The sequence below is a fragment of the Solanum stenotomum genome, chromosome 10 (assembly GCF_019186545.1).
Source record: "Solanum stenotomum isolate F172 chromosome 10, ASM1918654v1, whole genome shotgun sequence".
In the NCBI taxonomy this organism is placed as follows: Eukaryota; Viridiplantae; Streptophyta; class Magnoliopsida; order Solanales; family Solanaceae; genus Solanum; species Solanum stenotomum.
In genome coordinates, this window is record NC_064291.1 from 22,527,630 (window position 1) to 22,551,612 (window position 23,983).

The 23,983-nt window shown below is 38.7% G+C and overlaps 1 pseudogene; it reads right to left on the bottom strand.

Moving 5' to 3' along the window:
* Positions 1 to 23,352, bottom strand: part of LOC125842822 (uncharacterized) — a 36,321-nt pseudogene extending 12,969 nt beyond the window's left edge.
* Positions 23,353 to 23,983: the final 631 nt, after the last annotated feature.

A 23,983-nucleotide genomic window follows, 5' to 3' on the forward strand; every position in this document is an offset into this window, starting at 1 on the left:
GAGATGGATGCCCATACCTGAGTTGAGGCGGGGCATCTAGTAGCAATTTCATTATCCCATAACTATGTGCCTATATAGGTTATTCGTTAGTGGATCCACCTAAGTTAAAGTTACCGGTTTTACCTTAGGCAAGTAGACCAACCCTTTCGGTGTGGGAGACACCGGATTCCATGTTTAGATCATATGGTCTATGTCGGTTAAGGCTTACCCCCACAATGAATGATTATGAACTATGGGTTCTCAAGAAGCACTACTTGGTGTGGGTGGGAGTATGGGATCCCATTCATACACTGCACAAGTAGGATTTGAGAGTAGTTATGGTGTGTTCCTTTTATGTAATGATATATGCTTAATGTGGATTGTTTATATGAGTTTCTTTCCTTATATATGAGTATTACACTAAGGATGAAATGAAAGAATGGTAAGTATGATTATGGTGGCCTAAAAGTGATACTTTGTATAGATGGTATTATGGGATCTTATCTATGCATTGCACAAGTATAACTTAGGGTTACTTATGAGATGGTTCTATTATGCTATGATGATCTATATGTTAAATATGCTTATGACTTATGATTTTACACTAATGTGCATGATGATTCTCAAACTTGGTAAAGTGTATGCTTTTCAACTAAAATGTCCTTTTTAGCATGTTTTCAAGGTTTTTATGCTTGGCTATCATACTTCGTGCATTTTTGTACTAACCCATATTTTCATACATTTTCCCACAAGTGTAGGGTCCAATGTTTGAGGTGATCTTCATTTGGTCAAAGCTTGCATCGACTATTCTCCTAGCTTGTGGTGAGTCCTCATGATTCGAGGACGTATGAGTCATTTGTAGTTCCTTTCTAGTATTTTATTTTCAAACTATGTTGTAAGGGTTGTGTCCCTATTTTGATTCCAGTAATGTATTAGATGGCTATAATAAGACAAGTCTAGACTTCCTCTTGCTTTTATAAAAGACTTCAATTGTATGGATAAAATTTTAAAATTTTTTCATCATTTCTTTTATTCTATGTTATGATATGCTAAGGGGCTTGTATGAGACCTTTTGGGATTGAGTACACCTTGTCACATCTAGGGGGTACCCCTGGGTCATGACATTTTTTAGTTGTTAATTGACAAACCTAATCCCCCTATTTGACACTGTCACGACCTGAGGTTACCTCCTAGGAGCAACATGGCGTACTTGACCCCGAAGGGGTCTCATACAAGCCCTTAGTATAATCATAAACATAAAGTCATAGATTGATGCAGAAAATTTAAAACTTTTACAATCGAAGTTAACTTCTTTTTCATAAAGAAAATAAGAATCTAGACCTTGTCTCAATCACCATCTACTACAATAGAGAATACAAATAGGGTCAAAAGCCCTTTACAACAATAAAGTCTAAAAAGTAGAGAGTACAATAAAAGCTAGAAAGAATAACATCTTGTCCTCCAACTTGAGGACTCACCAAGCCTAGGGAATAGTCAACCCAAGCTTCACTTGAAAGAAGTAGTACGTCTCAACGATCGGAACCTACACTCATAGAATGTAGAAAATATGTGTTAGCACAAATAATGTACTAAGTATGGAAGCCATGCATAAAAATCCTTAAAACAAAAGGGACATTTAGTTGAAATCATGCCTTTATCAAGTTTAAAAGCCAAAATGTACATTTATAAAGACAAACCAATATACAAGCAACCCAAAGCCATACTAGTTCAATGCCAAGGTAAGGTCTCATAACCCTACCAAATGCTAAGTATCATATTTAGGCTAATAACAACATACATATCTTACTTTTGCCTCATCTATAACCAACATACATAAGTAAGGAGTCATTAATGTTCATAGATTGTAAAAAGTAAAGTCAACCTTAACATTCATACATATCTTTCATACATAATCCATAAGTCTTCATTACATAAGAGAACCTCACCATAACCCCTCTTAAAAAATACTTGTGCAATGCATAAGTGAAGTCCCATACCCTCACTCATACTAAGTAGTACCTCTTAAGAAGTAATAATAAAGTCCATGTTCTTATCATAGTTCATATTCATATCATATAGGGAAAATTTCATTAACCAACATAGACCACATGAGCGACATGGAATCTGGTGTTTTACCCCGACACCAAAAGGAGGTGTCCTATTTGCCTAAGGTAGAATGTACATATTAGCTTTCAGGTGGATCCACTAGCTAAAGACCTATGTGGGCACATAGTTATGGGATAAGGAGATTGCTTCTAGTAACCCTAACTACTAACGTGGAGGTTTCCATCTAATGAGATAACCATATTGGAAGCCCAACTACTAGCATGAAGAAACCCATCTCATACTCATATCCACTCGGTGCTAAGCATAATTTCCTTTAGAATTCATATTGTTCTTTACTTAAGTTCATGGTCATAAGAGAATGCACTAGGCACTCAACCAACATATACAAACCCTACGTATTGACCTTCAAGGCTAGGAATCACGATCAACCCTAACTTCTATAATTATCACATTAGATAGAGTGATTTCATGATTCAGTAACTTAATAAATGTAAATATAATCAATTGTCAAGCTTCCATGATCAATCAAGTCACTCCTCAGTTCACAATTTAAGAAGAAGGAAAAATCATGGATCCAAGGGAGATTTTCATCAAAATCCAATAATACTACATTAATCTAACCATAAATCATCATAATCAATCATAATTAAACAATAGAAATTGTTTTGGAAGAAGACCCATGACTTGAGTGAAACCCTAGGTTTTTTGGAAGTCTTAAAACATAGTTTGAAGGGGCTCCTAGGGTGATAGCTACCCAAGAATGAAAGGCATCCATACCTTGGCTTGATTTCCACACTAAATTGGACAAGAAAGGCTTGTTCTTGAACCCCTATCTTGACCTTGACCTTGCTCTTCAATGGAGTCCTAGAGAGAGAAATTTTGGGATAGGGAAGTTGGTTTCTAATTTGAGTCTTGTGAGTTATGAAGTGTTAAGTGGGGTTTAATGACTTAGAAGAATTTATATAGGTCTAAAATAACTAATAATAACCGTCCCCGCCCTTAATTAATTGATTAAGAATTTACGAAACTACCCATCACTTGGCCAAATTATGGAAGCTTTGGCAGACCCCATCCACGACCCCCCACCTACGGGGCATGGATGGTTCCACGGACTATACTGGTCACTTATGGGTTAGGTATGTGGTTTACCTTTTGGACTTGGTCCAGGCCTCACTCACAAGCCCCCACCTACGGGGTGTGATTTGGTCCACGGATCGTACTGCATGGTCGTAGTTTCCTTCAGAGATTAGGAAATTTGGGGTTGTTTGGGGAAGACTAAGTCTTGACTCACCACCACCTACGGGGAGTAAGTCCTCCCACGAGGCATGGGTGCCCATTTCGTGAGTCAAGCTGTTTTGCCAGCTTTTTGGGGCAGTCCCTTGGCCCTCTTCAAGGACCCTTTAGGGGTCCTTGGGGGGGGGGCATGTCTTGACGTTTAGGCACTACGACCTTAGTACTAACTTAGGGAATTTATATTAGGACACAAATCTTCATGTTAATCCTATTTAGGACACTAGACTACAAGTTAGGCTCTAACTTAGGTCATTAGATCTCGGGGTGTTACAGACACATGTTGTCAACCCCTGAAATCTAATTTAATTATTTTGACAAATTCTATTCCTACAATTGATTAGAACACCCCTTTCACTTCCTAATTGAATTCTCTACTGTATCACTCTCTATGGGATCGACCCCAACTCTTTGTTGGGTTTATACTAGATTGTGATCTCCTACACATAAAATTGGATGAAGTTTAGTTGTGTGTTATCAAAACTCTGGGAAGATCTTCTGGGAATACTTCTGGAAAATCATTTACTACTGGGACTGACTCAAGAGTTGGAGTTTCAAATTTTTAATCCTTAACCTGAATAAGATGATAGATATACCCTTTGGAAATCATTTTCTTTGCCTTAAGGTATGAGATAAATCACCCCATAGGCACTAGGCTACTACCTTTCCATTCTAAGACTAGCTCGTTTGGAAATTGAAACCGAACAATCTTAGATCTACAATCGACTGAGGCATAAAATAAATGTAACTAGTCCATTCCTAGAATCATATCGAAATCTACCATTTCTAACTGTAATACCCCGAGGCTACCCCCTTGATGTAAACACAGGACCTAGGATCACGAGTGACCCCAAGCTAACCCTGAGTTGGTATATCATAAGCATACTAAAACAACTGAATATAGAGATACTATATGAAAGCTTAAATTAGTAGATAACTGAAAATGGGGTATACACAAAATTGATCTGAATATATATAATACTATGTGTTTAGTGATACTAAACAATCACTAATAAACTAAGGCTGAATCTAATACTATGTCTAGAAAAGCCTCTAACTGACTAAAGTTGTTTGGACATGCCCCCAACTAACTCTAGCAAAACTCAAACTGAAATAAAAGACTCAATCTGAAGAAAAAAAACATGTCTATTGTCCTCGAAGTATGAAGACTCACCATTGAAGCTGCTAAATATGGAACAGGAACCGATCTATGCGTGATTTAGATTCTTAGTACTAGAACCTACATCATGAAAGAATTTAGTGCAGAGTATGCGTCAGTACTTGAAATGTAACTGAGCAATGATATAACTGAATATGAATGTAAATACTGCAAGGAAAAGAACTGAACTGAATGCATTGACCAAGTACATAACATGCTAAGACTGAATACTGAAGTATATTTTAAAACCTGGTCAAATGCACTAGAGTCTGACTATGGGAGCTACTATTGACCGACATAAAACCATGTGAGCTAAACATGGATTCTATTCTATACTCCCCATCGAGAAGACCCAATATACCTTGCCAGGGGTATAAAGGCATGATTGTTCGATGTATATGCCTCGTCGTGAGGACCTAATATACCTTACCAAGGGTATAGATGCATCAATGACGTGATCACTAAAGCTGATTCCCAATAGAGGGGACTTATAAAACTATGGGGCACGTAGTTTTAAGACTGTATGGGTACGCTGAACCCTAGTCCAACTCGGTGTTAAGTCTACTCCTAACTGAATAAGTATATGACACATTATGACTCAAATACTGAAATGTTGAATAGCTCAAAATACTAACATGCAAAATCTGAGAATGCAACATTTAAATAGTGACGATAAAACATTCAAAATTCGAGCATGTATATCTGTTTAACTGACCTAGCAAGTGTAGTTCATGAACTAAGAGAATCTACACAACTAGGGTTCTGAATTTCATGTAAAGAACTAAGCAACGATTTCACGAAAAGATGATAATCTTATAAGGAATACTATAACATCTAATTCACAACAAATCTCTAAAGTTCTAGAAACCCTAGGAGTAAACAATATATAGGGAATCAAGAATCTAACTGAATTTTAGGGACCTAGTGGACGAAAGGAACCCACTAGTGAAATCCCACATACCTCGTGACGAATCTACTGGAGAAATCCTTCAATTTTGGGGCTGGAACTGAAGAAAACTTGTTGTGTGTTCTTGAGAAAGCTATCGCCAATTTTCTTTTCTTTTTGTTCTATGTTCTGGTGAATAAAGGTTTTGGTTATGTTGTGACAAATTTATTAGGCTTAAACTGAGTAAAATGATGTAGTTGAGGTGTAAAATGACGTAGTTTAAGGGCTCCAACGCATAGTAAAAAGACCTAAATAACCCGAACTTAAAGGCTGACGAAGGCCACCAACGGAGGGACCTATGGTCCATGGGTTGACCTACCAACTGTAGGTAAGGGTCGTCGGTGAAATCTGCCCGACAAGATTTACTAAAACGAGTATAACCTTTTACTCGGAGATGGGATTTTAGCTAACTTGGTGGCGTTGGAAAGATGATTCAATTATCTTTAATTTGATAGGTTATGGGCCACATAATTCTTTTTGTGCTAAACAATAGGACCTTTTGAAGTTGACCCAAAAGAAATTTCCCTCTAACTGCCTGCTGACCCACACCTAAGGTCACAGCTACAGTCCGTAGGTCCAACCACAGACCATACTGGTTGACCATGGGTGGCATCAGAGACTATAAATATTTGGGCCTTAACGACAGAACCCTACCTATGGTCCGTAGTCCTACCTACGGTCCGTGGGTGGTTCCATTGGTACTGGCACAAGCTTTTCTGAAAACTCAGATTTTCTTCATTTTGAGACCTGAGGTGTTACATTATCTCCTCCTTGGGAATATTCATCCTCGAATGTAGTCTAAACAAGCTGAGTATGGAGGGAAGGAGCTGTAATCCCTACCACTGAGTACTAGAAATTGATATCTAACTGAACTGAGTTCCAAGAACATGCAAATATGTAGAAATGCAAGTACGACTGAAGGAACAAGGTAATAAGATTAAATTTACAAACGAGTAAACTGAGAAACTTAAGAGGAAACTATTATCTTAAGCTGAAATGGAATCGGAAGAAACGAGATGAGGGTACTTGGCCATCATGGCTTCTTCTGCTTCCCAAGTATCTCCCTCTATGGACTAACTTGTTCGAGTTTGTCAAATATCATCACCCCTTTCGTAGGTGATACTTTGAGGAATGTAACTAATCCATGCCTAGAATGATATCTAAATCTACCATTTCTAACTTTACAAGATGCGCTAAGGTGACTTTCTGAGAGACTGTGACAGGGCAATTTCTGAATACCCGTCTAGCTATAACTAGGTCACCAACTGGAGTAAATTCTGAGAAGGGTTCTCGAAGAGTTTCTGGAATGACACCTAAGATTACTGCTATAAAGGGAGTTACAAAAGAAAGAGTAGCCCCTAGATCTAACAATGCATAAACATCTAAATGGAAGACTCATAATGTACTAGTGTTCACATCAGGAGAATCTTCCTGGTCCTGGCGAGCCCAGAGAGCATACAACCTGTTCTGGCACTGACCGCCACTTGTACCAGATAACACACCCTACTGAGTTGGGCAACCTGTTAATACTGTTAGAGTTGTAGAGTAAGCCCCTATGTTGTTAACTCCTTGCCCCTGCCCAGCAGAAGTGTAATTCTTCAACCTATGACCAGACTGACCACATACAAAGCATCTTTCCTTTCCTGCAAGACACTTGCTCGGATGGTTTTTACCACACTTTGGACAAGTTGGGTAGGTCTTATTTCCTGAAACACTCCCCTGAGACTTAGAGCCTACTGCCCTACTATTTTTATCCTGTCGAAACTATGAGTTATTTCCACCACCCGATTTCTGCTAAGAGTACTCATAGTTCCATGTTCTAGCTTTCTTGTAGTCCTTAGCTATTTCCTTATGCTTATATACCTCAACCTGCTAAGCATGCATCATGAGCCTAGAGATATTCATATCCTCTAACAACATAGCATTTCTACACTCTGTCTTCACTAAGTCAGATACTCCAAATAGAAACTTACTCATTTGTGCCCTTGGATCAGCACCCATATGTGGAGCATACCTGGAGAGTTGGGTGAACTTAAGTCCATACTCTTGAACTGAAATTGTACCTTGTCTCCAATTCATGAACTCTTATGTTTTAGCTTCTCTCAACTCCGTTAGGAAGAACTTGTCCAGAAAAGCTCCTGTAAAACACTCCTAACTCAGTGGAACTGAATCTGTACCCCTGTTTTCTTTCCACTGAGCAAACCAAATGTGAGCTACATCCTTAAGCTGGTAGGATGCCAACTCTACCCTATTAGTACCAGTCACTTCCATCACTTCAAATATTTTATTACCCTCATCAATGAAGTTATGTGGGTCCTTACCAACTTGCGACCCAAGAAACTCAGGCGGATTCATCCTACCAAAATCTCTAACTCTAGCTGCCACTGATCTACCATTTCTATTAGTAGGATCTGAAACCTGTTGATTGTTCTGGTTAGTCATACACTGAGCCAAAAGCTGAATCACATTACGGAACTCTTCATTTGAAACCTCATGGTCTGGGACTAGAGGGACTGTGTTAGCATTGCATGCATTAGCACTCCATGAGTAAGCTCTACGAGGAGGCATGATCTGAAATGCTTAACGTCAAACTAGAAACAAGAAGTTGGATCATACTTTACGCACGATAAGAGTAGCAAAGAAAGTGAAGTTTTCCTAATACACTTTGTAGCCTCCCTCCGATTAAATGTGGTGCACTTCACACCCATGAATATGACTCTACTTAGTGCGACTTCCATACATACTAGGACGCTTAAATCTAATGCTATGATACCAAGTTTGTCACGCCTCGCGGCTACCCCCTTGACGTAAACACGGGACCTAGGATAACGAGTGACCTCAAACCAACCCTGAGCTAGAATATCATAAGCATACTAAAACAGCTAAATACATAGATACTATGCGGAAGCTTAAAATAGCAGATAACTGAAGGTGGGGAATACTCAAAATTGATCTGAATATATATAATACTATGAGTTTAGTGATACTAAACATTCACTCAAAAACTAAGGCTGAATCTAATACTATGTCTAGAAAAGCCTCTAACTCACTAAAGTTGTGAGGATATGCCCCAGCTAACTCTAGTAAAATTGAAACTGAAATAAAAGACAAAATCTTAAAAAAAACATGTCTATTGTCCTCAAAATATGAAGACTCACCACTCAAGCTGCAGAATACGGATCAGAAACTGATCTATGAATGAATTGGATGCTAAGTACATGAACCTACATCATTAATGGATGTAGCGCATAGTATGCGTCAGTACGTAGAATGTACTGAGCATGCAGGTTATGGAATATAGCTAAACAAACATATAAACTGAACAAAGCATAACTAAGCAATGATATAACTAAATATGAATGTAAATACCGCAATAGACTGAAAAGAACTGAACTGAATGTAATGAACAAGTACATAACATGTTGAGATTGAATACTGAAGTATAACTTAAAACCTGGTCAAATGCATTAGAGTCTGACTATGGGAGCTACTATTGATTGACATAAAACCACGTGAGCTAAAGGTGGAGTCCGATGTATACGCCCCATCGAGAGAACCTAATATACCTTGACAGAGTTATAAAGGCATGACTGGTCGATGTATACACCCTATTGAATAGACCCTATACACCTTGCCAGGGGTATAAAGGCATGAATGAAGTGATCACTAAATCTGATGCCCAACAAAAGGGACTTATAAACCTACAGGGGCACGTAGTTCTGGGACTCTACGGGTACCTAAACCTTAGTCCAACTCAGTTTTATGTCTACTCCAAATTGAATATATATGTGACACATTATGACTCAAATGCTGAAATGTTGAATAGTTCAAAATACTGACATGCAAAATTTGAGATTGCAACATTTAAATACTGGCAATGTTACATTCAAAATTGGAGCATGTATATTTGTTTAACTGACCTAGCAAGTGTAATTCATGAACTAAGAGAATCTACACAACTAGGGTTCTGAAGTTCATGCAAAGAACTATGCAATGATTTCACGAAAACATGATAATCTGATTTGGAATACTATAATAGCTAATTCACAACAGTTCTCTAAATTTCTAGAAACCCTAGGTTTCAAAAATATATAAGGAATCAAGAATCTGCTGAATTCTAGGGACCTAGTGGACGAAAGGAACCCACTAGTGAAATCCCACATACCTTGTGATGAATCTCTTGGAGAAATCTTTCAATTTTGGGGCTAAAACTGAAGAAAACTTGTTGCGTATTCTTGAGAAAGCTATCGCCAATTTTTTCTTCTTTTTGTTCTAAGTTCTGGTGAATTTTGGTGAATAAAGGTTTTGGTTATCTTCTGACTTCGTTATTAGACTTAAACTGAGTAAAACGGCGTAGTTTAGATGTAAAACGTCGTAGTTTAAGGGCCCCAACGCATAAGGAAAAGACCTAAATGACCCTAACTTAAAAGTTGACGAACACCACCCACGGAAGGACCTATGGTCTGTGGGTCAACTGATTTAATGTTTCAAGCACACCTCATCCAATTCTAGGTGTTCAACGATCGTAAATCAATATAAAACCCAACTAAATGAGTTGGAGTCAGTCCCACAGAGAGTAGTTTTATCTCAAGTTCGACTATGAACTTATAACGGTGACGATTGCAGCTAAAATAATAAATGTTTTAGGAAATTGTGATCAAGTTCGAAGATGCAATCACTATTCTGAGCAAGTAGATCTTCAACTACAAAACCACTTCAACAACTAACAAGGAACAATCAAATAAAGAGATAATGCTTGGGGTATTGACTAACCAACTGAAGAGTTCAACTCAACGGGTGTACATCATTACCAACAATGTTAATTCGTCATGGGTAGAATGGACTATAGGTAAGGCACTTTTCTCTCGAACAATTACCTTCTTTTCACTGAGTTCTCTCAAACCTCAATGCTATCCATAAGAAGACTAGCCCAAAATCTCATCAAATCTACTCTTTCGAGCTAGATAAAAAGAATGAATCTCAAGTTTCACTTTCTCAAGCTGAAACCATCAAGAACCACTAGCTATGGATGCCAAATTAATACCTTAGCTCTATACTTCTCTCTCGAGAAAGCATAAAAATCTAAAGTATATTACATTAAACATGCAATATTGGAGTTAAAACCACACTAATAACTCAGACCCACTTAAAATTAACACTAAAAGTCACTAATTAATAACGCCCATTAAGTCAAACGCAACAATTGGTCACATTGTCAAACCCCAATGTTGGAGTTTTAGCCAATTATAGTAAAAAGACGAAATTCGATACTTGCCGAATTATCCATAGCTGGGTAAATGTAATTCGAAGGTCAAAAGTAAATAATATCTTTTGTATTACAAAACCCAATTGAAAAACCTTGCTAAAATTACTTGAAATCAACAAAAGCTATGGTTTTGTTTTCTATCTCTTGTTCCTCATAATTTTTGAATGCTTTCTCTCTCCTCCAAAAATCAATTTATACTAATATGAGGTGTAGCTTTTTGGGGTCGATCGGTGAGGAAAGTCGGGCTTCGCCGACCATTCAGCGACTCGCCGATCATCCTTTCTTCTTGCCTTTGTTCTTCACGATTTCCTCGTCCAACCACTGTAATTTTAGGCGATCCAGATTGTGATCACCATTCTATTCCATGATATGCCCTTTAGTATTTTAGCTCGTCAATTTGAATTTACCTAGATCTCCATCAGTACTTTTAGTGACATAGTCATCCTTCGCTGATGCAGTCGGGGAATCACCGATAGGAAATACAGTTCGCCAAAGTACTTCCTATTTCAGGCTAAGTGTTTTTTAAATTTAGGTGATCCAGGAGTAACTTAGCAATCTGCCGAGTTCTCTCGGTGATCCGCTGAGTTCTCTCGGCAATCCGCTGAGTTCTTTCGGCGATCATCAGGCTTGTTTTTCTTCTCTCTTTTTCAGCTTGTGTTGTCCTTCTTGCCTATTAATGTTCTAGCTTTGTTCCTCAACCCATGTACCTAAAAATCAAGGATTTAACTTCAGTTATTGTCACAATTTGAGCATTTGGGGACATTAAATCTCTATAAACAAGGCCCTAAATGAGTTCAAATCTCGGACTCATCAACACCCCCAACTTAAACTTTGCTTGTCCTTAAGTAAAACTCAAGTTCAGCAGCTCAAAAAGGATGTCTCAAACAGTGCTACAAAAGACTCAATCATGAATGCACACAACAAGACTCAACTTACTCATGCAAGGATCAATTGTGCACTTAAAGATTCAAGTTGTGACTCACCATTATCAAAGATTCTCAAGTTCACAATACTTGCTTCAAATGCAAGTTCAAGCTCCGCAAAGGTACTCAAATGCCCTCACTATAAATATTATTCCATATTCACACACAATTCTTCAACAATTTATAGTTCTGGAATTACATACAACTCTTACACTCACAAAGATGAACACATGCATGACTTCACCCATAGGTTTTCCCTTATTTTCCAATCAACATTCTTTTCAGCTCACTCAAGATCAAAATGGTCTTTTCAAGTCTTGTAACTGGGCTGAGTGTAAAGGTATGGTCATTTAGGCTTAATGGTTGCTATCCTCATGAAATGTGGTATGAAGAACACTTTTCTTCCTTTTCTTCAGAATTTTTACTCATGCTCAAAATTCACCCCATTATTCAATTTCCAATGGAATACCGGATACCCCATTTATTTCGCAACTTTCACAACTTTTTCATTCCTTTTCTTTGCTTTCTTCTTTTCTTTTCTTTTTTATATGGAGGGGTTCCATCTTTTTCAAGACAATTGCTGGAAGGGGTTTTTTTCACACTTCTTGATTTACCTTCTCTTTTCACCACACCCCCAACTTAGGATTTTGGCCTAAGTTGGCTATTCAATCAAAACAAACTTCATGATGATTATGGGTGAATGGATAAAGAGGGGTCACAATTGATCAAGTTTCTTCTAAGAAAAGGATAAGGCTTAAATGGGGTTTAAACAAGGTTCACACGTCTCACAAGGTTGGCTACAAAAGAGGTATATTGTCAAATTGTTTCACCCTTCAAAATTGTTGCCTAAGATCATTTCAAGTGCTTGCATCATTTAGGAAACCGGACCAATAGGGAAAATTCTAGGTGTCATCACACAAGGTTCAAAGTAAGATCATCACACAAGTCATTGGCACCAATATCAAACGAGACTCCACACTTTCGCTAGTGTGCAATATTCATCACAAGAGACTCCATTCGATAATAGGTTAGTCACAACGAGATGCAAAAAATCCACATATTATCTATGCAACTTCATTTGGACTCATCATAGCCGCACATTCATTTTTGTTCGATTAAGAGCACTATTCAAGTTATTTGTATTTATAATAATCGATACTCAAATAACTTTCGAAGGAACACATGACTCGATGATCAAACACCTACCACCCCCACCAAAAGCATCTGACATTGTACCCAATGTGAGTAGAGAACAACGAATAACAAAAAGAAAGGTAAATTACTGGCACTTAAACACATAGAGTAGGGTGATAAGAAATCTTCACTAGGTGCCCAGTTGGCCAAAACTTGTTGGAGTCGCCAAACTTCTTGGCGAGTTGCCCAATAGTGTGGAGCTCGCCAAAGTTTCCAGTGTGCAATCAGTCCGTGAAGAGGAAAAAAGGCGAACATGAGGGTTCGCCGAATACATCGGCGCATCACCTAAAGGAATTGAAACCTCACTGCATGATCCAATAGGCTGAACTATCAGAGCTATTGCAAAAAGCTGGTGAAAGTCAGGTCACCCAATCACCTCGACGGGTTGCCGAGTGGTGCGAGAATTCTAACTAATGTTCCAGTGTCTCAGCCCATTGTAAACGCCAGAAAGGCGAACAACTTCATAAGCGCCGAACAAACTCGATGACTCACCGATGGAGTCTTACCTCACAAAATTACCTACACCTGCACATTCAGCACACATTATTCAAATACTAGCACATGGGTTGCCTCCCAATAACTGCCTTATTTAATATCGTGGCTCGATGGTGAAATGCTCTCAAGCATCTTCCAGATACACCACTTCAATCAGAGAAATTTCGTGGCACTCTCCAAGGTATAGTTTCAAGCGTTGCCAATTCACTTTTAAGGTAGGGTCTTGTTTACCTTCGACTTCAATTGATCCATTAGTGAACACCCGAGTCACTCTAAATGGGCCTGACTATTTGGACTTTAGCTTTCTTAGAAAGAGTCTTAGTCGAGAATTGTACAGCAACACCCAATCTCCAACTCGGAATTCCCTCTAAAGGATTCTAGAATGATGCCACTTCTTCATCTTTTCTTTGTAAGGTGCTGAACTTTCATAGGTTCTAAACCTGACTTCCTCCAATTCTTTGAGCTAATCTACTCTCCCTTTTGAACTCTTAGCCTAGTCTACATTCAGAGCCTTCAAATCCCACAATGCTTTGTGTTCTAATTCAATCGCTAAATGGAAAGATTTCCCAAAGACTAGTTAATATGGAGACATATCGATTAGGGTCTTATAGGTGGTGTGACATGCCCACAGAGCATCATCTAACTTTCGAGACCAATCAGTCCTATTTGCATTTACTGTCTTAGCCAAGATATTCTTGATCTCCAGATTTGAAACTTCTACTTGGCCACTCGTTTGAGGATGATATGGTGTTGCTACTTTATGCCTCACCCCATATTTTCTCAATGCGGATGCAAACATCCTATTGCAAAAATGGGATCGGCCATCACTAATAATAACCCTAGGAGTACCGAACCTAGCAAAGATATAGTGTTCAATAATTGAACAACGCTTCTCCATTCATTGTTTGGTAGTGCCACGACTTCTACCCATTTAGAAACATAATCTATTGCCACCAAATTGTACTTATTACCAAACAAACTCACAAATGGAACCATCAAATTTATTCCCCAAACATCAAATAGCTCAACTTCCAAAATAGGTTTTAGAGGAAGTTCATGTCTCCTGGATACTCCACCTTGTCTTTGACATTGTGTACACTTCTTAACAAATTCAAGGGCATATTTGTAAAGGGATGGCCAGTAGTAACCACTTTGGAGGATTTTGGCAGTTGTACGCACTCCACCATGATGACCCCCAACCAGTGAAGAATGACAAGCATGGAGAATTCCATTGAATTCCTCTTTTAGTACACATATCTGAATGATATGGTCTGCACACTCTCTGAACAAGTATTGTTCATCCCAAAAGTATTTCTTGACATCGAACAAAAACCTCATTTGTTAATTGAAGTTCAGTTCTTCTGGTATCAGCCCACACACTACATAGTTAGCAAAATCAGCATACCAAGAAGTTTGTTGTAGAGTCACCGTGAATACTTGTTCATTGGGAAAGGCATCATTTATGTCTACCTCTAGCTCATCATTTTCCTTGCTTTCTAATCTTGATAAGTGGTCAGCCACCTGATTTTCACAACCTCTTGTATCTTTGACTTCAAAGTTAAATTCTTGCAATAATAGCACCCACCTTATCAACCTTAGCTTGGCATCCTTCTTTGCCATCAAATAACACAGAGCAGCATGATCAGTGTGAACAACCACTTTAGTTCCTAGAAAGTATGCCCGAAATTTCTCAAACGCATATACCACCGCAAGTAATTCTTGTTATGTAACTGTATAGTTATGTTGAGCACCATTCAGTGTTTTTCTTGCGTAGTAAATGGGGTGAAATAGTTTGTTGTATTTTTTCCCCAGCGCAACACCTAATGTCGTAGCACTTGCATCACACATCACTTCAAAGGGTTCTGACAAATCGAGACTAATGATAATCGGAGTGGAGATCATTTTTTCTTTCAAACACTTGAAGGCCACCATACACGCATCATCAAAGTTGAATTTCACCTCCTTCTCCAAAAGTTTGCATAGAGGGTGTGTAATTTTTGAGAAGTCTTTGATGAACCTCCGGTAGAAGCCGGCATGCCCCAAGAAACTATGAATACCTTTCACCGAAATTGGTGGTGGTAACTTCTCAATCACTTCAATATTTACTTTATCAACCTCCAGCCCTTTTTGTGACACTTTGTGACAAGAATTATACCTTCCCTAACCATGAAATGGCATTTTTCCCAATTTGGGACCAAATTTGTCTCAACACATCTTTGAAGGACTTGTCCCAAGTGTGCTAAACATGATTCAAAAGTATCTCCCATGGCCAAGAAGTCATCCATGAAGACTTCTATTGAATATTCCACCATGTCAGCGAATATAGATAGCATGCAACGTTGAAACGTTGCTGGAGAATTACATAACCTGAACGACATTCGTTTGAAAGCAAAAGTTCCATATGGGCAGGTGAAGGTAGTTTTCTCTTGGTCTTCCGGAGCAATAGAGATTTGATTATAACCAGAGTACCCATCCAAAAAACAATACCATCCCTTTTTTGAAAGTCGATCAAGCATTTGATCCATGAAAGGTGTGGGAAAGTGATCGTTTTCATTTCATGAGTTTAACTTTCGGTAATCCATGCATACTCGCCATCTGGTTACCGGTTTAATAGACACGAGATCCCCCTTTTCATTTGGGACTACCGTGATGCCTCATTTTTTTTGTACACATCGTACCATACTTACCCACTTGGTATCCGCAATAGGGTTGGTCACACTTGCATCCAACCACTTTATTATCTCCTTTTTTACCACCTCTTGCATCGGTGGGTTCAATCTCTGTTGATGTTCAACACTCAGTTTACATTCACTATGCAACTGGATCTTGTGAGTGCAAATGCTGGGAGGAATGCACATTATGTCAGCGATAGTCCATCCTATAGCTTTGATATGTCTTATTAACACCTTAAAAAGTAATTTTACTTGACATTCAAGAAAATCAGTTGCAATGATTACAGGTAAGGTGTTGTTTGTCCCCAAGAAAGCATATCGGAGATGGGAATGAAGCACTTTCAACTCAAGCTTCGGTGGTTCCTCCATTGATGACTTTACGGGAGGACTCTCTTGATTTTTTAGATCAATGTCCAGCTTCGATGGAGGTTTTGAATATTCCCTCAAACCCGAGAGAGCAGCTACTACCTCTTCGTAGCCTTGAACATCGAACTCATTATAGTTTGCAATCACCTTCTCAATTGGTTCACTCATACACATCAAATGGATCACACTAGCCACCGTCTCATCAATAACATCAATAGTAGAGACCATGCGAATATCGCTTGGCTGCTTCATTGACTTACACACATTAAGGGTTACTTCATCTTTATTCACCCGAAACTTCAATTCCCCACTTTCAACATCCACCAACGCTCTTCCGGTTTCCAAGAATGGTCTTCCCATAATAATAGAAATTTCAGCATTGATCTCGCAATCAAGAATGACAAAATCAGCTGGGAAAATGAATTGGTCAACCTTTACCAAGATGTCTTAAAGTATCCCCACAAGGTGTTTAATTGATTGGTCTGTCATCAAGAGTCTCATTGTTGTGGATTTTGGTTCACCCAACCCAAGTTATTTGTAGATTGTGTATGGCATTAGGTTGATGCTTGCTCCTAAATAACATAGGGCCTTGGCAAATTGGAGCATGCCGATGGTGCAAGGGATGGTGAAAGCTCTGGGATATTCTTTCTGTTTTATCATCTCATTAGTCATAATTATGCTACAACAATGAGAAACTTCGATTGTCTCAAAGTTCAAGCTTCTTTTTTTTGTGACTATCTCCTTCATAAACATGCATAACCTGGCATCTGAAACAATGCCTCCACTAGAGGGAGATTAATCGATAATGTCTTGAACATCGATAAAAACTTCTTGAACTTCTCATCCTCGCTCTTCTTCTTGAGGCGTTGGGGAAATGGAGGAGGTGTTTTGCGTAGAGGTTACACCATTTTTTAGATTAGTTTGCTTTTCTCCAGCTCTTTTTGTGACACTTTAGCAAGGCTTTTGCCACGGTCCAGGGGTACCTCTTGATGTAACACAATGAACTTGACCTCGAAGGGGTCTCATACAAGCCCTTAGCATATCATAAACATAAGTAATAGAAATGATCGGAGTTAAAACTCTTTACAATCGAAGTCTTTTCATAAAATCAAATGGAAGTCCAGGCATTGTCTCATTAAACTATGTAATACAATCAAATATCAATAAGGGTCACAGCCCTTTACAACATAGTCTCAAAGATAAAGTAAGAAGAAACTAGAAATGAATAACTCTCGTCCTCGAAACAGGAGGACTCACCAAAAGCATGGAGAATAGTTGATCCAAGCTTTGATCAAGAAAGAAGCACACCTCAACAACCGGGACCTACACTTATAGTAAAATGTAGAAAATATGGGTTAGCACAAAATTGCACAAAGTATGGAAGCCATGCATAAAATTCCTTAAAACATGCAAAAAGGGACAATTTAGTCGAAACCATACATATTCTCTACTTTAAGAGTCATCCTGCACATTAGTGTAAATACATAAGTCAAACCAATTCATAAGCAGCCCTAAGCTATACTTGTGCAATGCATAGGCAAGATCCCATAATCCTATCTAATACTAAGTATCACTTTTGGGCCACCATAATCATACATATCATACGTTGACCTCATCCATAGCCAATACTCATAAACACGGAAATATTCATGTTCATTGAATTGTGACAAAGAAAGTCTCATAGCCACAATCCATTTCATACATGCATAAATTCATATATCTTCATAGCATAAGAAAACCACACCATAACCCCTTTCCAAAGCCTACATGTGCAATACATAAGTGAAGTTCCATACCCCCACTCACACTAAGTAGAACTCCTTGAGAAGTCATAAGCATAGTTCATGTTCATGTTCTCGTCATAATTCATAATCTTGTAATGTAGGAAAAATAACCTTAACTGACATAGAGCATGTGATCTACATGGAATCCGGTGTCATGTCCCACACTAAAAAGAGATGACCTACTTTCCTAATCTAGAACTAAATGTATTAGCTTTTAGGTGGATCCACTAGCTAAAGACCTATGTGGGCACATAGTTACGGGAAAGGGAGATTGCTTTTAGAAACCCCAAACCTATTGAATTGACGGGGGAGCTTCCATCTCATAAGGCTACTTTAGATGACCCGGCCTTTTGAATTAATGGCGGGTCCTCTACCTCATATTCCATATCCACTCAGTGCTAAGCATTATTTCCCAAAATTTCATGTTTAGTCTTGAATTGAATTTACATGCATGAAGGAGTATCTTACCCTTTATTCAACACAACCCATAAAATAGCTCACAGTTTCAAATAGGTGAGAATGGACTTTCAACCTTAGAATCATCATTAATATGTGAGAAAACTTTCACATTATGATCACGTTTTTTCATGAGAATCACCTTTCAATCAACATAACAATATTATCATAATCATGGACATTACATGCATAGTCATGTGTAAGGGTATAGGGAGAATGATCTTTCAACAATACCACAATTACACCATAGTCATAGAATCTTCACTTTCTAAGTGAATCATAAGCTCATACACAATTTTCATCAACATGTACGAACCCTCATAATTTACCCTTCAAATACAATGAATCACATTCAACCCAAACATCTAGATTTACTACATTAGATATGGAGAATATCATGATTCAATAAACTCAATAAATATAGACATAATCTATTCACATGCTACTATAATCAATCAACCCACATCATGAAGTCACAATTTAGTAATATGGGGAATTCATGGGTTCTTGGGGAGATTTCATCATAAATCATCAATTCAATCATACCCCAACATAAATCAGTCATTGAAAATGTTTCAGAAAGGAACCCATGACTTAGAGTTAAACCCTAGGTTTTTGAGGAAATTGAAAGCTTTGAAATAAAGTTTTGAAGGGACTCTATCAGTGAAAGCTAACCATAGATGAAAAGCCACCATACCTTAGGATGATTCTTTAAATAAATTGAGGAAGAAGCTTTGATTTCTTTTAAATCGTAGCTCCATTTCTTCTCTTCTTCTTCTTTGGGTTATAGAGAGAGAAATATTGTGAGAAAGATGAACTTTTGATTTGATTTGTGTGTTTGTGAAAAATGACTTAGTTTAGGGAAATTTGACCTAAAAACAACTTATATAGTACCCCTAAAAATACCCAAAACGACTCCACTTTAATTGGACTAAAAAAGGAACAGACTTAACTATCCTTCATTAAGTGACCACCCCCAGGTGTCACGAGACACCTTCACAAGCTATGGTGAGCACCACGATCCGTGGTCCCACTCATGAAGTTGGGGCAATAGCGAGGCACTTGGTGCCACAAGCTCACAAGCCCAAGGAATTCCCACGGGGGACTCCATAAGCCGTGGTCAAGATCACGAGTCGTGGTCAAGACCACGAGCTGTAGTCAAGATCACAAGTTGTGGTCCCTCTCGTGGTTGATGTTTGCTTAATCAAGACACAACTTCCAATGCAATTGTCTACGATCGTACAATAGTAAAGTAACTCAACCAAGGGTTGGGGTCGAATCCCAAGGGATTGGGCTTGAGAATTAATAGAAAAATAAAATTAAGTTGTAATTAGTCATAGTTAAAAACATTATCGAATGTAAACATGTTAAATCTAAGGGGTGACGCAGGGTCAACTATCAATGGGGCTTTGTGACAAATAAACAAAAACAGCAAAAATGCAAAGAGTACTAATCAAGGAGATGGGATTCTTGGGATGTGATAGTAATACGGGATACTCTAACTATTGGGTACATGCTTTTGATAATAAATTCGTTGAATATTTGTGACTAGACTAGACTATAGTGGGGTAAATTCTCTCTCGAGAAACTTACCCCGAATCAAATGGATTCCTCTCGGACACCCACTTGCCACATGAAGAACAGCCTCCGCCTTAGCCCACTCACTCTCTCGAACTGAGTGTGTGGGAGAAGGACTAGGGTTCACTCTCTCGAGATGAACCTCAGGTCGACCCAATCCCACCAACCATCAATTTAGTAGTCTTAGTTTTACGACCTCTCTCTCGAGCAAGTAAAAAACACAAAGGTGAAATCATATTTGCAACTAAAATTTCATTAAGTTCCACCACAACTACTAAACGAAATCACATTTACACAAAAAATAAACCATCAACAAGCAAGACCTAACAGATAATATAACCCATATTCACAAAATCACACCCTAAGAATTGGGGGTTTAGCCAGACATGTAAAATAGATAGAAATTTATACCAAAATGAGTTTGCATTCAAATGGGTATGAAGATTTAAGCCTCAAAACAAGCAAAGAAAGAAGAATCCATAAGACCCAAGTCCAAATTCTTGGAGTTGAAACCCTTTGAATCTTCAAGTTCTTCAAAACCCTCTCCAAACTTAGAACTCAAAAGTCTATGTTAAAAATCTATATTAAAAATCTGATATTAAGCTACAACTCTCAACGAGTATTTATAGTTTTCATATATTTGTGTTGCAGCAAATCACTCTGCGACATTAGTCGGAATCCCCGATCAACTCAGCGATTTGCCCTTTGGTGTAGTTCATCACCGCCTTGCGTTAGCCTTTAGCATCGTCGTGTTTTGGATCATTAGGCAACCTAGTACTGCTTTGCGGAACTACTAGGTGACACGTCGACTGCTCCTTTTCACCACCAATTTGATCCTTTCCTTCAGGGCTCAGCACATTGGAACAAAAGGCAAGGTGAGATAATTTGGCAACACGTCGAATAGTTTCGGCGATCCGCATATCTTGATTTTTCCGTTCTTTCAGCTTCCTTTGTTTCTTTTTGCTCAATTATGTCTATTCCTTTGTCTCCAAGTCTAAATACCTGAAACTTAAGGTATTTTATTAGTTTTTGAGACAAAACATGCATTTGAGGACACTAGACTTATTAAAACATTGCCCCAAATGAGTCCAATTTGTGGACTCATCAGTGGTCCTTCAGGCAGTAGCTATGCTACTTGGGGACTTAATCTCACTCACCCAAGGCATTTTCACGAGGGGCTCCATGAGTCGTGGTCCCTCTCATGGACCTTGAGGCAGTAGCTAAGCCACTTGGTGGCTACTCCTCAATGGACAAGGCAACTCCACAACACCACTGGCTGTGGTGATGGCCATGAAGTTGGGGCAGTGTTCTCTAAGATAGGGCCACCCTTGGCCTTTGCCTTTGGCTCGGACCCTTTGCCTTGGAACTTGCCCTTTGGCCTTGACTCATATAGCCTCTGTTCAAGTATAGATGGTCTACTAATCTACTGGGAGTCATTTTTTTTAACCCTTACTTTTATGCTCTAGTTTAATCTATTATTTTCCAGAGTGTTACATTATCTTCCCCTACGGAACATACATCCTCGAATGACGACTTAGACATCTTATGCAAGTAAAGACTCAAGACTAGCAGCCCATCATACATGCAACATTAAAATAGTGAACAATTCAAAGGAGGAAACATCAAGTCCATCTCAAGACGTAATCCATGCAACACAAGGAAGTAGGAGCTACATCCACAACCCATTATGCACAAAACTCATTATTTCACATAATCATAGAAGGAACTACCTTCTCCAACTAAAAGCAAGATCAACACAACATTATGGAACCAATATGTCATTTCATCAAAAGCATAACTAAGCATGTTCATCAAATCATCTCATGAACTCAAATATACAATCATCATACTAAAATGCACAACAACATGAAGAATATATAAATCATGAAAACTCATTTTATCCTAAACATGAATTCTCACAAGAACATGCATATCATAAGGAAAATCATGAAGAACAAATAGCACACATGACTCCCAAAACATCAAACTCAGGAGAACTACTTACCTCAAACTTGGATAAGAGTAGAAGGAAAAAGATGAGGATAGCGGGACTTCATATCGGCCTCGACCTCCCATGTAGCACCCTCAACTAAATGATTCCTCCATAAAATCTTCACAGAAGCTATTTCCTTATTGCTCTACCTTTTGACTTGCTGGTCTAAGATCTCTACCGGAACCTCTTCATAAGAAAGATTCTCATCAACTCCCAAACCTTCTAAAGGAATGATGGATACCGGCTCACCAATACACTTTTTAAGCATAGAATCATGAAATACCGGGTGAACTGGAACCAATTCATTTGGCAAGTCTAACTCATAGGCAACTTTCCCAACATGTTTCAGATTTGATATAGGCCTACATACCGGGGACTAAGTTTCCCTTTCTTGCCAAACCTCATCACACACTTCATAGGTGAGATTTTAAAATAGACCCAATCATTAACTTCAAATTCTAGATCCATCCTTCTAACATTGGTATGAGACTTTTGCCCACTTTGGGCCATCCTTAACCTCTCTTTAATGAGTTGGACTTTCTCAATGGCCTCATAAACTAGTTTGGGACCAATCAGAGCAATTTCACCTACTTCAAACCAACCAACCGGAGATCTATATCTGCTACCATATAGGGCATCAAAGGGAGCCATGGCAATACTAGAGTAGTAACTATTGTTGTAGGCAAACTCTACTAACGGTAGATGGTCATCCCAATTACCTTTGAAGTTTATAACACATTCGCTCAACATATCCTCTAAGGTTTGGATGGTGTGCTCCGCTTGACCATCCATTTGAAGGTCAGAAGTCGTTAGTGCCAAGCCCCTTTTGGAATGCCTTCAAAAAGTGTGAAGTAAATTGAGTACCCGGATTTGAAATAATAGATAAAGGAACCCCATGCAACTTCACTATCTCCTTGATGTACATCTTGGCAAAGTCTTCCACCAAAAATGAAATTTTGACGGGAATAAAGTAGGTGGATTTTGTGATTCTATCCACAATTACCCAAATAGAATCATGTTTCCTTCGAACGAGGCAAACCCATAATAAAATCCATATTCACATCCTCCCACTTCCAAGTGGGGATATCAATATCTTGGGACAAGCCTCCCAGCCTTTGGTGCTCGGCCTTAACTTGTTGACAATTCGGGCATATGGCTATAAAACCCGCTATATCCTTCTTCATACCATTCCATCAATAGACTTCACGTAGATCACAGTACATATTTGTGGATCCCAAATTAAAAGCATACTGTGAACCATGAGCTTCTTCTAGAATTTTCTCTCTGAAGCCATCCACATCCGGAACACATATCCGACCTTGGTACCTAAGCATCCCGTCTCCCGCTTGGGAGAAAGCCTCAACGGACTTGTTGAGTACCAACTCTTTCAACTCAAATAATATAGGATCAAGGTCTTGCTTAGACTTTACGTCCATCACAAAGGATGATTCAGAACCATTATGGACCATGACACCACCCTTGGTGGAATCCACTAGTTGAACACCTAACTGGGCCAACCTATGTTCATCATGAACTAACTCCTTCCTCTCATCCTCTACATGGGCCACAATACCCATGGACAATCGACTAAGGGCATCCGCAACTACATTGGCTTTGCCGTGGTGGTAAAGGACACTCATGTCATAATCCTTCAAAGTTCTAACCACCTTCTTTGTCGGAGATTCAAGTCTCTTTGGCAAAACACATATTGGAGACTCTTGTGATCGGTGAACACATCCACATACACCTCATATAGATAATGTCTCCATATTTTTAAGGCAAATACTACCACAGCTAATTCGAGACCATGGGTTG